Here is a 10720-nt window from a genome sequence, read left to right on the forward strand (position 1 = left end):
TATTTTATTTTACAGTTAGGATTTGAAATAGACGAGAGCAAGAAGGATTTTGTCCTTCAAAAGGCTGGGAGGGCATTACGATCTTTCAGACATTTTATTACACAAAAATATTTGAAAGACCCTGATGCTGAATTTGTAGCCCAAGTTCCTCCCCTATTACAGCCTTTAGTAAAGCAAGAAGATTGGGATGCTTTTGTTATCTCTCGGCGTGAGAAGGAATTTAAGGTATTTATATTTCTAAAATTTAAATTTTAATGCCTTTTATTGAATATATCTATATGTACTAACAGGATATTTTTGTTATTGATTAAAGGAACTGAGCGACCAAAATAAGAAGAGAGTGGCCAAGAATGAATACCCTTACAGAGCAGGGAGGTTAGGGTATGCAGGCGTGGAGCAGAAAGAAGTTGAGGCCGAGGGATCGGATGTTACTATATCCCGCCAAAGACTCTGGGCATTGGCACGAACAAATAAAGATAGAGTGATTGACAACCCTCGTGTGAAAGAGGTTGCTGAAAAAATTGTAAGTGTTATTCTTATTTATCAATTAATAAATGATTATTAAAAGGTATACTAATTAGCTCTACTTTTCACAGGATTCCCTCTCTCAAGAAGTATCACAGGGCAAGCTTCCTGAGCATGAGGATATCTTAACTAGAGCGTTGGGGACCTCTGACCACCCTGGTCGTGTTAGGGGTGTTGGCTTCGGTGTCACAAAGAAGCAATACTTTGGCAAGATTAAGAAGCGAACATCGGCTTCTTCATCCGAGGTCCAAGAGTTGAGAGAAGAGCATGCTGTTATAAAGCAACAGCTAGAAGCCAAGCAAAGTTAATTGACATGCTATTGAAGGGCCAGATCCCTGGGAGGCTTTTGGGTGACGTTAGCCCCAGCGGAAAAGATAGCTGCACAGTCCCTTCAGACAAAATACCCGAGGTAATGCATTTTCTCTTTTAAATTTGCTCAACTAATTTTTTATCTAAACAACTAACATTCTTCATTTATTTAGGGCGAGAATGACTGCAACTGTTTAGCAGACAATTCGTCACGCAAAGTAGTTGCAACGGGACGCGTGTATAACATTGCCGGGGACACAATCCATAACCTTCCCCTCCCGCCCGATTGCATTAGGGTTTCCTTGCTTGTTGCAATCGACCCCAAGTATCCATTACCTTATCCTACCGATGAGATACAAATGGTAGGAGATGCGTTGGGGAGCTTCATTGCATGGCCCAGCTACCTTGTTATGGTTGGTACACCAAAGCCGACAAAGGACCTAAAGCCGCCAAAGGACCCCTTGCCACCAAAGAAAAAGGTATATATGATTTATATAATTATTTAAAATCTTTAATATATATATATATATATGTCTAACTTTTTCATTGTATAGCCAAGGGGGAAAAGCAAATTGAAGGATAAGGTGTCGGGCCATACTAAAGAGTCAGTCACAGTTTTGCAACATGCAGTGCCTATGCCTGTTGTAGAAAACAAATTTCGTGACTCTCTTGAGACCTATGCTTCGGCTACGAGGATGATTTGTCAAGAGCCGATAGGGGATATCATTAATTTTGACGATGGGCTATTTGGTAGAGCATCATTTGAAGTCGTTCGGGATGAAATTTTGAATGAAATCCTCAAGCACAATATGGCGAGCACTAGTTTGATGAATTTCTACATGAGGTAATTCTTCAACATTTATTAGTTAATTTCTTGAATTATTTATGTGTGTGAGTATGCAAGCATATTAACTTGTATATTTTTTCACCCAAGTCACCTTTATACCTCATTCGTGGTTCCTGGTGGCCTCGAGTCAAAGATCAAGCTGGTTAATCCTCATGATGTCTCTCCCCACAATAATATTACAAAGGAAGCCCTTGAAAATCAAGTAAGAATGCTTTCGGATCAATTTCGAGAAAGGGGAGCAGCGAAGGATACTTTATTTCTCGCTCCTTACTGCCAAGGGTAAGTTGTTAATATTTGTTACGAGTAAATTTTTTTTATATTTATTTGTTTGGTAACATGTGCTGTTTCTTGTTAGGGGACACTGGATGCTTATTGTGGTTAATCCCGTTGCTCCAAAAATATGGTATCTCGATCCCCTTAATGGAAAGCCAAGCAACAGGGAAGATATAGTGGTACTTTTTAATGAGTAAGTTAGATTTTTTTACTTGTCATTTCTTTTTAATTTTAGTTTTCATTCATATATATTTCTCACATTCATTCCATAATTCCTTCTTAGAGCTGTGGTGTTGTATCGCACTGCGACCGACATGACTGTGTCCCCTAAGATGAGGGCATTCGAATCTTCAGAGAAATGAGTCACTGTTAAGGTATTCATTTAATTGGTCAAGTCTTTAATCAAGAAATTGTCTCATTATATTTTGCAATTTCATTGATATGTGTTTTTTTATAGTGTCCATTCCAGCCAGATCAGAGCAATGACTATGGTTATTGCTTGATGAAGTTCATGAAGGACATTATCACTCATGCCCTACCACATTATCTAACAAGGTATATATATAAAATTTAATTACACTTCAATTATAAATTTTAAACAATTTTAATTAGCTACCTATTAACTTGAAATTGTTGTAACTATTTGCTTACAGTACTTCGAGGACGTCTATTGCGTTCGTTATACGACTGCACATATAGAAGAGGTCCTTGAAGAGGTGGCCCAATGTGTTTTCAATATGTGGGTAGCAACAGTAGTTAGGCCGGTACAATAGTTAGTTACATTTATATACACATTTTGGGGCCAATTTTTATGGGATAGGCCACTTAATTTTGAAACATTAGTTTGCAAATAAGTTTAGATTTTAAGGTTAAATGTATAGAAATTTTTATGTTAATTAGATAGGAGATACTATTACAAACATTCATTATATTGCATTATTTTCGTTGCTGGCTGACTGTTTTTTATCTTTATCTGTATCTTTATGCAGGGGGCTGCTTTAAAAGCAGCTACCATATAAAAAAAAATTATGTCATCAATACTTGACGGTTATTTCAAAATAACCGTCAAGTATCAAAATACTTGATGCTTGTTTCAAAACAAGCATCAAGTATTTGTAAATACTTGACGGTTATAAGGAAACAAGCGTCAAGTATTTATGGCCAAAAGAACATTGGCCATAAATACTTGATACTTTTTTCAAAACAAGCGTCAGGTATTAATACCTGACACTTGTTTTGAAACAAGCATCAAGTATTTATGTTGGGAAGTACATATTTACTTCATATACTTGACGGTTGTTTTCAAATAACCGTCAAGTATAAGATTAATACTTGACGGTTTTTAACCGTCAAGTATTATTTCTTTAATATATGTCGCACCCTTACTTGACGGTTAAAAACTGTCAAGTATTGGGAAAAATAAGCGTCAAGTATGGGTATTTTCTGTGGTAGTGCTTGTGTATAAATCTTTATTCAAATATGGGAAACAAACAGTGAGATCTTCAATTTTTATACTTTCAATGATAAATGATTTGATTTTGTCAAGTTTTAGATTTTCAAGAAGGTAATGATGATAATCTCTGTTAATCATTGAGGAAGAAACTTATTAAACATTAGTCATAATTTTTTCAATTTTATTGTTTATTTATTTTTGTTGTAAGCATTATTTTTTACAATTGTATTGCCAAAATTACCGATAAACCTTATTATATCTCTTAACTAATATTTAGTTTATGTTTTTTTTCTTTATCTTTGATTTTTTTATGATCTTACTGAATTTATTATAGTTTTATATGGTATGAAATTGATTATTTAATTATATAAATAAAATTTATTGTATATATTAAATTTGTATTTACTAAGAAAATTATGTCTATGAATTGATAGATATATAAGAAATTATATATATATATATATATATATAAAAAAGTGGCACTTTTTAATTTTTTTAAAAATAAAAGGAGACAGGTGGCATTTTTTATGCAGGAAACGCCATCTATCTCCTTTTGTTTTTAAAAAATTAAATAGAGAGGTGGCATTTCTTGCAAGAAACACCATCTCTCTTCCTTTTTATTTTTTAAAAAGAAAGCAGAGAATTGACATTTCCTGCAAGAAATGTCACATCTCTTCCTTTTTATTTTTTAAAAGTAAGTAAAGAGGTGGCATTTTTTTAAGAGAATGTCACCACTATTGTTGGTTTTTTGTGGCATTTTATTAATTAATGAAATGTTACCTAAGATTTAAGATGGCATTGAATTTTATAGTATTTTATAAATGTCAGGAAATTAAAATTTTAAACTCCACTAAAACCCATTTTGATTTACACTTAAATATTTCAAACACTTAGAAAATTTTCAAGTCTAATTTAGAGAGCTTTAAGCTTGAACAAGCCAAAGCAAGCTTGTTTTAAAAGCGAGTGTGTTTTATCTTACAATGTGCAACCTTTTAATTCTTGCTTGAACCTTAATTTACCCATGCGTGTTTCAGCTTACAGAGAAGCCTAGTTCTCTTTTGTCCTAAAACACATGTAACATGCCAAATTCTTACATATTGATTTAATTAGGTTAATAATATTTTAAGAGAGTTTAAGGGTATTTAAATGACTTATAGTCAATGAGGGCTTGGAAAAAGATAAAAAATAATTGTCTTTTTATCCTTCTTACTTTTTATTAACCCATTATTTCTTGCACTGGAACCTTCTCTAGAAGCTTAATCATTCCAAAACCTCCATGCCTCCTCTAGATTATTAAATTGTTTCCCTACTCTAGGAGCCAAATCAGCTTCCATAGATTGAAACCTACAATAGGAATACATGAAACACACACACACACACGCACAAAATCACAGCAAAAATTGAATAGAACAGTAAGCTTATAAGATGAATAGTCCTTGATGTCAAGAGAAAAGAATAGCGACGTCCATGTAATGTTAACGGGTTAGTAAAAAAAGAAAGCTAGGAATAAGACTAAAAAATGCAACATTTTGATTTTATATAATCATCAGTGAAATCATAAAGACAATAAATAAATCTTCTACACTGCTAAACAAAAGTAATATAGCATTGTTTATGAATTTCATAAAGAAAAAATGCCAACCTTAAAAAAAAAAGCCTTTGTTTTAAATGGAGAGGAAGTTTAAAAAAAAAAAACTTTTGAGATTTTTGTCACATTAGCCGTGAAAATATGTAAAAGATACAAATTTTCATGAAAAGATATGAGTTATTTTACCTTACCTTGCCTTTTTGTAGTTTTCTCGCCGAGCTCAGCAACATAATTCCAGAAAATCGACGTATGTTTGAGTTGGAGTGTTTTTGTACGTATTTTAATGATGCTGAGAATGGACCATCAGGATTAAAACAAAGTGGACAGTTGAGGTGCATTTTAAATGCCTTGTGATGTGGCATATTGTGAGCTTTTAGATTGTTTGAGCGGTCAGGATTTAGAGATTCTAAAGGATGCTAAGAAGGCCGATACTGAGAGAATCTGGACCCAACAATTTACCACCTGTTTCCTTTTATATTTTACACAGGGAACAAAAAAATTACCTGTTACCTTCTACATTTTGCATTCGAATTCGAAACAAAAAAATACCGGTTGTCTATCTCTTCCCACCAAACAAACCACACCGAATTTTTTTTCTGGCCACTTGATGGACCTTTTCTTTCAGGCGATTTTTTAATTAATTTTATAATTTATATTAATTTTATTTACTAAATCAATTATTAATTTATATTAACAAAATAATTGTTTCTAATATCTTGATAGAACGGAAAGGGCTACATAACAAGAAATCCCATATTGCAAACAAGAAATCCCACTTGCTCCATGAATCGGACTCTCTGAACCTAAATATTCACCTCTACTTCATTGGTGGTCCACTCTTTGCTGTCGACTCGCTTCTGGGGTTATCGTCGTTACTTAGGTTGCTGCCGCCGCGGTTGCCGTGGATTGCCGTTGACTCGCTTTTGGTGTTATCTTCTTTCGTTGGTAGAGTTGACAGCTGCTGTGGGTTACTGCTGCTTCTCGTGGTGGTTCGCTGCCCTCTGCTCTTGGTGTTCTTGAGGAAAGGGTAAGAATAATCCTTTGGGCTTTCATTTTCATTAGCTTCCTTGCTCAAAATCTTCTGATTTCTCTTTATGTTAGCACTAGTTGCTGAATCCCCATTTTGCAGACTAACCCAACCTACTATTTCTCTCAGTAATAATATGAGTGTCATTTACTTAAAACTTTGAACGGGAGTAGATTCTAATGTTATCTTGTAACAGGTGAGGCGTTTGGATGTAGCAATGCTTGTGGCTAACAGGGGAGGCTGGTTCTGCGGAATGGAAGGGAAATGATGTGAGAAAGAGCACAGGGGAATTAGAAAAAGGGAACAGGGAATATTATAATCTAGCACTTAGTTTTTCTTCATTTTAGTTTATGATTCATGAATATAGTCATTTCTACTGCTTTTCATTTAAGTAAATGAATCTGACTTCGTATATTACAATTTCGCTCCTAATTTACTTCCATCCACTCCTATCCTTTTCCACATAGTCACTAGAATATTTTAGTCAAATCCAAACACAAATTGCTCTGTCAAATTTATTAAAAGATTTTTCAAACGCATTATTCACAGTGAGCTACACATGTGAAAAATTACTTTAAACAAAAATAGTTGGTTGGATTACTAGCTTTTGAGAATGAATAATATGAATGCGACTTAGACAAAATCTTCTTATTTTCGTCAGTAAAGTTTGTCCATGTTGCTGGATTTGGCAAATCAGTTCAAATTTCAAAAACATATTATCTTCCGTATCCTTGTATTTTCATATGTATTCAATTTTATAAATATAGAAAATTGTTCAAAATTGAGATAAATATATTTAAGAAAAATGCATACGTCTCACTGTTAGCCTTTGCATGTACCACATGCATATCCTTTTTTATGCTTACTCCCAAGTGCTCACTGTGCCTTTTTTCTTGAGGTGTTACCCGAAATGCTTTTGTTCGCGCCTCTATGATCCATTCCACTATATAAGTATTATATGTAATAATATTATTATTCATTTAATTTTAATGTAGCTTTTTATTAACAAAAATCAGTATTGTTGTAGATACTATCTAATTAATCTATTTTGCACCAAAAGCTAAATCCTTCATCTCCTTTTCCACCCATGTTTCATTAGTCTATAGCTGCCGTTGTTTACTTTTGTTAGTTTGTAAGGAAAAGTCAAGTGAGTGTGTGTTAGTTGAGTTGTGAATGGTATCAATCAGGTAACCAAAGACTAAAACAACCTTATTCTTAAAAAATATGTATTAGGTGGATAAGCCTTATGCATATAACATGCAACCACTTTGCTTACATCTTGGTAGGGACAGAGATATAGTTAATATATATTATACTGTAATGACCTTAAATTTTAAATTGAAAAAAAATTAAAATTAGTTTTAAATTAAAAATCTTGTATCCTTTTGTAATATTCTTGTGCCTTTTCTTGTGATTTCACATGTTCCTTTTTGTAATTTTTCCCAACCTTCTTTTGATCGGAAAACCATTTCTTTCGTGCAAAGAAAACAGAGCATCTCATTTCTTTTTTTTTTTTCCACCACCTATATACACTCTTCTAGACATTCATAGTCGGTCTATCTCTGTCTCTTATCTACATCCGTAGCTCGCTGTCACAAGTGGTTGATTTCTCGCTGTTGTGCTTCATCCGCTGTCATCATCTTTATTCACGTTCACCAGCCACAGTGAGTTGGTTGCTGATTCTCCTTTTTTATCATCGTGCTGTTCTGTATGGCCGAGAGGTTTCCATCGAGTTGCTGTCTTTGTTGCCTTCTTCTTCTTCCTCTTCGCTATCTTTGGAGAGGTTGAATAGTTTTTGTTGCTCTGTTTTGCGCTTAACCGAGATGCATATTCAGGGGTTAGTGTTTTTCTTCTTCTTTTCTTCCTTCCCTGCTGTCAAAATCCAGTGTGCGTGCATGTGGTAGATGATTCTTTTATTATTGGCTGAAATTATAGTCTTGTCTTCTCGTGTGTATGACAGATTGAAACCCTTAGCTTTTCTCCTTCGACGCTGTTCAGTGGCTGATTTATGTTTGTTGCCACTGAGCTTTGTTAAGGTAAGATGTTGTGTTCTTTCCTTTCTCGTCGGATTATATAGCCCACCAAATCATTCCTTCTTTTTCCAGCCATTGGGTGCAGTTTTTGTTCTTCACTGTGGTTGTAATATTTTAGCCGAGTGTAAGGAGAAAATTCAGTTGATGGTGGGAATGGTTAATAATGATGTTAAGCTGATATTTAACCATGGAATTTAATGTTGGGAGTTGTAGAACTTACTTGGATATGTTCATTTCATAACTTAATTATTGGAGAATTGGAGAATGCCCTCAATGTGTTCGTGGATATAAAGAAGACATGGAGGGAAAGAAAGTTGTTGAAATGCATGGGTAATTATCTCATAAATTTGTTAATGATAAATCATGCCCTCAAAGTATTTGTAAAAATGTGGGATAGGGACATTTGGTGAATTGTGAGTTGTTAAGATTCGCTAGGAGAAGTATCTATTATTTGGTTCAAGTTGTTAATTGAAAATTTTAAAATAGCAAAATGAGAGAAATGATTGTATACAATGCTTGTTTCACAATTTTAGTCTAGATGAAGCTTAAGAATAATAGATATGGTTTATTATGATTTATGAATGAGTATAAGTCATAAAGAATTATGAGAATAAATGAAAAGTTGTCAAATGTTTTAACTGATTTAAATATATTTAAAACATAATTTGTTGGAATATTATCGTTAACATTATTTTGGATTGAATTTTAATACACAAATAGTGATTGAAAAATTTCTTGATAAATGATTTTAGAATTATGATTTGTTTTTCAAGAAATCAGGAACACCATTAGAATTAAAGTGAAAGATTAAGAAAGCATACTTTAGAATTTTGGAAAAACTATCAGGTGAGTGGGTCGAGTTTTGAATGAATTTCAAGCAATTGTTTATAAAAATTCTTTTACTTAAATTTTAATACTATTTCTTTATTAGTTATATAAACATTCTTGTCAATTCTATTTTTTTAATAATTATTTTATTAATGATGATATCTTAATTTTACTAATGATTTATGCTATTGATAAGTAATAATTAAAGTTGATGTACGACAAATAGTGTTACTTTTCAAAAACAACCTAACTGTTTAACTTTATGTTTGATGTGCAAACTTTTAGTACAACAACTTGTGCATGGAAGAAATGAAATTGATTATGGGAATGGAAGATGACAACCAAATCACATATTTTGAAAGTGAAAAATTTGAAATTTTTTTCAACTCTATGTAAGCTTGATTTTAATTAGGGAGACTGAGTTCAGAATACTGGATTTTAACAGCAGTTCCATTAGCCCTTAGCATGCCATGGGATACGTAGCTTGCGAGGTGCTTATAGGAGGTGCTAGCCCCATGTGAAAGCTAACGCATGTGGATCGGAGGGATGGTATTCATGAACACTGTACTCATGCTTGTTTTTGTGGGCTTCATGCTTGCGCTTGATTCGTGCACTTGCTGCTTGTTTCGTGGCTTCTAGCTGCGTTTGACTGGTTACTTACCCTTGTGAATTGTATGTCCATGCTTGATTAGTTATTTACCCTCGTGGATTGTGTGTCCACGCTTATTATTTGTTCTGATAAAGCCCTTCCTAAGTTTAAGCTAAAAATTTATCATTTCTCTAATAATTCTCTGAAAGTACTTTATCGCACTACACTATCATTGAAAATTTTATATTTATGGTTAATATAAACTTTTAACATATATGTGATCTTATTAGCATTGTTTAATCTCAAAATCATATTATTGGGAAAAATATTTATTTATTTCTAGCTAAAGGATGTAATTCATTATTTCATTAAGTCATTTGAAGCTAAATTTATTATTTATTATCTTCACATTTTCTTATTTATAATTTTGATTGAAACGCTACTCACCAATAATTTATTTGGTTTCAAATATTATAGCTGACCCTGCACCTCCAGTAGATCATTAAGGGCCTTTTTGTTTTTTTGTTTTGGAAAAAGAGGAGGCATATTGCAATTATTGTTTTGGTAAACTAGGTACTATATTTTGTAATTATAATTTAGTACCCCACGTACACCATAGTAAGATCCTAGTCTTATTTTATTATTATAAAAATTACTGGAATGGAGCTAGTCTAGTTGGCAGGTTTTGTTGTTGTAGAAATTTCAAGAGGTCCAAATTTTAAGGTAGACTTTGCTGAAATTTTTACAAAAACTTTAAAACTTTACGAACTTTACTATTATATATAACTTGCAAATATAGCTATTTTAGCTTAATTTCTAGTTAGTAAAGGCTTATGGAATGTGCGTTCACTTCATATTCCATGCTAATCATACCCTTAATATTAGGGTGTGACAATGCCTCTTAAGGCAATGATTTTAACACTAACTTCTTATATAAACTTTCAAAATACTGTATAATGTTGGAGAAGGACTGGGTCGATAAGCCTTGGTATGGTGATGATTACATTGAAGGTGTTGAGTATTTTCAAGATTTGGTGTTCACTAATGGAAATCCTATTGAAAATGAGATTTTATGACCTTACACTAAATGTTGCAATGGGAGGTGGAAAAAAAGAGGTGTAGTATATGACCATTTAATAAGCAAAGGCTTTATGTGAGGTTAAACCAATTGGGTTTTTCACTGGAGAAGGGATAGGTGCTATGGATGTTGATGATGACACTAGTGGTGAAGATGTTTTATGTGATGAC

The 10720-nt window shown here is 33.1% G+C and overlaps 1 long non-coding RNA gene across 3 annotated transcripts; it reads left to right on the forward strand.

The window, feature by feature from the left end:
• Window positions 1-5555: 5555 nt before the first annotated feature.
• Window positions 5556-9599, forward strand: LOC129287434 (uncharacterized). Of its 3 annotated transcripts, none has more exons than XR_008587703.1 (4): window positions 5558-6022; window positions 6219-7859; window positions 7983-8058; window positions 9329-9599. It is a non-coding gene; the product is annotated as an uncharacterized LOC129287434 (long non-coding RNA). The 3 variants fall into 3 exon arrangements; XR_008587704.1 differs by having other exon boundaries at window positions 9332-9599; XR_008587705.1 differs by lacking the exons at window positions 7983-8058; window positions 9329-9599 and having other exon boundaries at window positions 5556-6022; window positions 6219-6442.
• The last annotated feature ends 1121 nt before the right edge of the window (window positions 9600-10720 follow it).

The sequence above is a fragment of the Prosopis cineraria genome, unplaced genomic scaffold (genome assembly GCF_029017545.1).
Source record: "Prosopis cineraria cultivar Desert tree isolate PC_DT_omini unplaced genomic scaffold, ASM2901754v1 PC12, whole genome shotgun sequence".
Taxonomy (NCBI): domain Eukaryota; kingdom Viridiplantae; phylum Streptophyta; class Magnoliopsida; order Fabales; family Fabaceae; genus Prosopis; species Prosopis cineraria.